General features: G+C 32.9%; 1 non-coding gene across 1 annotated transcript; it reads right to left on the bottom strand.

Moving 5' to 3' along the window:
- Positions 1 to 1,232: 1,232 nt before the first annotated feature.
- Positions 1,233 to 1,305, bottom strand: TRNAA-AGC (transfer RNA alanine (anticodon AGC)). Its single transcript has one exon. It is a non-coding gene; the product is annotated as a tRNA-Ala (tRNA).
- Between the last annotated feature and the right edge of the window lie 4,122 nt (positions 1,306 to 5,427).

Consider the following 5,427-nt stretch of genomic DNA (forward strand, 5'->3'; position numbering starts at 1 on the left):
AAAAAGTCTTTGTCACAGAGTAAGGAACTAATTAAAAATTAATTAGGACTTTAGTCTCGGAGAGTAATTTACTTGCAGACACTTGCTAAGATACTTACTTACGTGCTTCTAAAATATTTACTAGTATGTAGTTATGTACTTTACTAGTATGTATGATTATAACACCTTGTAGGGTTCACTTCTAGGTAATAGGCATGGATTTCCCCACTTAAGTGGGGGAGACTTGAAGTATACACCATCTCGCTACATCATTGGTGGTAAAATTCTTGACGGAAACTAGGAGTTATCTGAAATTTACTAATCCGCACTTTGCCACCGTGGTAAAATGTGACCCTTCTCATTCTGATACAACATTTAGATACTTGCCAACCACAGGCGAATAGTGCATGGCGTGTATGGATAACCTATTCGGGTGTATTCGGCACTTACCACGATGCTCTCCTGTCATCCGCGGGGTGGGTTGAGACTGAATCAAATGATTCTGCACTTGTATTCGTGACTGGTGTTTACATATACATTAATGTTCGGTGAGTTATTCGCCAGATTTATTCAAGCATCTAAATGTTGCATGAGTAAAGGTCCATACCCAGCATGTGGGATTATAAAATAAAAGTGACGGTGTTGACACACTTGTATTTTAAAGACATCAACAGCATTTATTCAATAACAAAATATGTAGATCATTAGAAAATGTAGATCAATTTTAGAATAATTTGTGTTGTGTGATGAGATTGTAGTTTTAATAAAAATGTGATACATTCCAAAGTAAAAATTTGTTTTTTTTGAGCCACGAAAGATCCTACCAGTTTTTAAATTTTCGTATATATAATACATATAGTAGTATATATGTACGTGCTGATACTGGTATAATAGTACTATTTAAATATTATATACAAATTATTATATATTTAGAATCCATTGTACATAGTGACGTCTACAATATTTATTGTTAATATTTATTATTATTAAATTACCTACGGATTTTATAATTTCTATTATGAAAATTTTATAAATTTATTATAAGAAATTGTTTCATTTTTAAAATTAAGATTCTTCTTCATTTTTTAAATACAATACTGCGGTAAGGTGCGGTAAAAGAAAAAATGATTAAAAAATATATATAAAATAAACTATTTAATAATTTTGAAAAGGCAATTCTATTAAGATTTTGTCGTCCAAAACATTTCGAAAAATTGAAATTCAAAAAGACATCGCGTCCGCTACGAATAAAGTGGAGGCGCCGGGTATCGATCCCGGTACCTCTCGCATGCTAAGCGAGCGCTCTACCATCTGAGCTACGCCCCCGGTTGGAACGTGTGTCGAAATTTTAGAACATATTGTGGAAAACTCAAATTCAAATGTTAGTGCTTATTTTAAATATTAAATATTTAAATATTTAATATAAATATAATATTATAAATCCGAAAGTAACTCTGTCTGTCTGTCTGTCTATCTGTCCGGTTGTCTCTTCTTCACGCCCAAACCACTGAACCGATTTTAATGAAATTTTGTACAAAGATAGTCTGAGACCCGAGAAAGGACATAGTATAGTTTTTATCCCGGAAATCCCACGGGAACTAGGGATGGCGATCTAAGATAGAGTAATCGGAGAATCGATCTTTTGTACCCAAAACATCGATTATGCTAATCGATATTAGTAAGGATTGAATCGTAAACTATACATTTGATCAAGTGATGATCTTTATCAAAGTTGAAAGTACGTTTTATGTATGTTAGTGTGTTATATTAGTTTCTTTTAAACGCGGCGAAGCCGCGGGCAAAAGCTAGTTTTAAATATTAATGTATATTATAGTCCGCGTAAAACTGCTAGTTCGCTCTGAATATAGAAATGCGTCGCCATAGCAAATTGTATGACTACACCCGCTCGCAACAACTTCAGAGTGGACTGGGAGTTTGGCGCGAACTATACAGACTTATAGTAGGGGAGCCCACGATGCTAAATGTGTACAAACTCGAGCGTCATTGGGACCTATACGATTGTGTATTAGACATTAGAATGAAGAAAAGGTTATATGATAATTTTCGATTCAGCGAGGGGTTTTCTTATTTTGACGATTTGAAAAAAAAAATGTATGAGAATGTATGAAGGATAATGTATTTTCCTAAAAATGAGCCTTTTCCTTTAGTTTGTGATGCATCATTACTCCCCAGGGATTCATGCGAATAAGTGACACTATCAGATAGCGTAATAAGTAATACAGGATTTTTTTTTCAAAATGACTTTTTTCAATACTTCGAAGTGTGGTAATCGGCAGATTATGATGTTTCCCGTTTTCTAGTATGATCTCCTTTAAATTAAAATTAAAAATAAAATTGACCACGCTCGAGCATGTCCAGTTGGATTTTTTGATTCTGCAAACCCCCCGACATAGAAAGCTGATTCATGGTTTAGGATACTCTATAGGGTGTATACTCCATTATACTAACATATATTTAGCTCTAAAACCAAGAACAGATATATTATCCAAAACACAAAACAAAGTTTAGGCGCATTTGAATGTTAATAAATGTCTTTGTTGAAAAGCCCTTTGTTTGAGTCTACTTTGTAAGTTTAATGTATAATTATGTATATTAGTTTTACAGTTTCAAACATCATTCATTATATAAATGTATGGAATAATTGTAGTTAAATTGAATCATGTCTGCAATTCTTTTTACAAGCTTTTATTTAGCTGGAGGTTTGAAGGCGGAACCCTTTGTGGTTTGTAGGAATACCTAATCCTATTTATTTATTTATTGTAACACTAATAGAAAGTTAAGGTACAAAAGGGCAAACATAATGCCTGATGGCATTTTCTACCAGTTAACCCTGGGTAAACGGAGAAAGTTTGCGGCAGGTGTTAAATAACATAAAAAGTTATAATACTTAGTCTAAATATAAATATATTATATATATTATACATATTATTATTATACATATATTTAAAATATAGCAATATATATAAATATATATATATATATATATATACCTATATATTATATAGGTTGTTTTTTAGTTTGACCTAACGATTAGGCAGACGTGCTACCTGATGGAAAATAGTCAACGCCGCCTATGGACATTTGCAACACCAGAGGAGTCGCCAATGCATCGCCGACTTTGTATGAGAGCTCTTTTTGCACCTTTTTTGAAGAGCCCCATGTCATTTCCCCAAGTTCATTTCGTAATAAGAAAAATGCTTTATCTGTCAGACGAGGTGCTTTATCTGTCAGATACTCTCGGACAAGTTTTTTAAATACGACTTTGCTGGGAGCTTTCCTGATGTGCACGGGCAGGGCGTTCCAGAGAATTCCAGGACTGCCTGAACAGTAAAAGAGAAATGGAAGAAGCCACTGTTATGTAATCCTATCTTGGGTTATTAATGTTATTATAGATGTCCAAGGGCGGCAGCAGCCATTTATTATAAGGTGGACTGGATGCTCGTCTACTACTCCTATATTATAAAAAGAAACTTGGCCAAATCTTGCAACTGAGTTTTAAACCACTTAACTCAAACCCTTCGAGCTGAAATTTTGCAAACAAGATTGGTTTGGATGACAATACATGATTAACTTAGTGACGTCATTCTTAATTCAATCTGACGGACGCCCTAAGAAGGCGGACTAATTATTTTTATACGCCACATAATGTGTGTATGTAAATGAAAGTGGTTTTTGAAAAGATAGGTACATATATAGGTACATACATACGAAATCTTTGACAAATTCATGCTTAATGGTGAACATTTCTTTACCACTTGCCAGTTTTCTGCGATGTGTGAGCGAGAGAAAAACTGATACCGTTATTGTTTACATTTTTTATTTACACGAGATGTACCCATTTTTTCAATTATGTTAACAAAGAAGTTAATTTTAAAATTCTAAACAGAACATGTCACAATATGTCAGGGGAAAGGAAAATTTTCAACATCGGTACATGGGGACCATTTGTTGCTATGTTGAACACGTTTTATAATTTCAATTCATTTGAAAGATGAATTTGGGTTCTGTGGTAGGCGGGTTTGTCTTTATTTGTAAAAGATAAATAAAAATAAAGTTAAAAATACGCAAGTAAGTAGTCAAAAAGCATTTATGTATTGTAATATTGTTTATTAAAAGTAACTAGATATTAAATTATATACGAGTATTTACCCTTAATTATTTTAATCAATTACACAGTATCTCATAATATGGCTACTACCTCAAACCTGTAGCTTATATTTATCAATCACATAAAATAAAATTCACTACCACCAAAAATCGGACCAGCAATTTACTAAATATAAAGATAAATAATAAAAAAATATACGTCAAAGATTTATTTTCTACTGATGACGTTTTGTAAGAGAAATATGTTAAAAAGAAGAAAATACTTATTAACACCATTACATTTTAATACAGAACCCATTACACAAACAAGAAATCCATAAAACCATTCGATCAATTCAGAAATGTCAACAGGGGACACCGGGGCCGGTCGCACCAAATTAAAATGGCCACCTTAATGAATTCCAACTGTTTGACGCGAAATTGTGTATTCATGTCAATGTAAGTGACAGAGTCATTTGCAACTTAATTTACTTTTAATAGATTACAGTCTAGTCGCAGTCTAGATAGGCTACCCTAGAGGACGAAATTTTAGTTTGATGCGAACTATTCGTAAACTTTCCCCTTAAAATCGCTAAATTTAATACCAAACCAAAATTAAATCTGAGGGGATTTGATTCGGCTGCAAATAGAGTTAACCCAAAAAACGGTTTCTTCAAGCGTTTCTTCAATTTCACAGCGAGAAAAGGAGGTCATATGCTTAAGTATCCCCAAATTGTTTTTCCCATTAAATTTTTCTACATCATTCGAATCCCCTAAATCTTGGGGGAAACCTCCGACATCATTGATGTTTTTCAAATCTAATATTTTTTATATTGATTCATTCATATGAAAATATCAATTAAATGTTTTTGAGAATAACATAAAAGGAGCATATTTTAAAACAATCCTTTCAATTTAAATGCATTTTATGGTACGTTTTCCTAAAACAGAATAAAAGAAATATGACAAAAGGGAAAATTTTGTAGGCGTTTCCCAATATTTACGCTGTAAATATACACCTGGGTGGATTTTATAGGCATTTTCCGGTTATGTCGAGGGTTGGGGAGCATTTTGTACCATTACACAACTTCCGTGAATTTGTACACGTATTCTATTATTACATTTTTGGCGAAGTTCCTCATTTTATTTCGATATTCTAGAGGATATTTATTTTCTGGTTATAATTCATGATCAAATTATTAATTTGCTAGAATAAGATAACAACAAAAGCTCTTATATATTTTTTTGTTACTCACTTCCACCAATGAACGTTTTGCCGTATCCAGCATCCAGGAGTTCTACATGAAGCCAATCTCAGATGCATTGCCACTCTTGAGGACA

Source organism: Epargyreus clarus, unplaced genomic scaffold (genome assembly GCF_041222505.1).
Source record: "Epargyreus clarus isolate Ecla_fem2 unplaced genomic scaffold, WU_Ecla_fem_2.2 ptg000035l, whole genome shotgun sequence".
In the NCBI taxonomy this organism is placed as follows: Eukaryota; Metazoa; Arthropoda; class Insecta; order Lepidoptera; family Hesperiidae; genus Epargyreus; species Epargyreus clarus.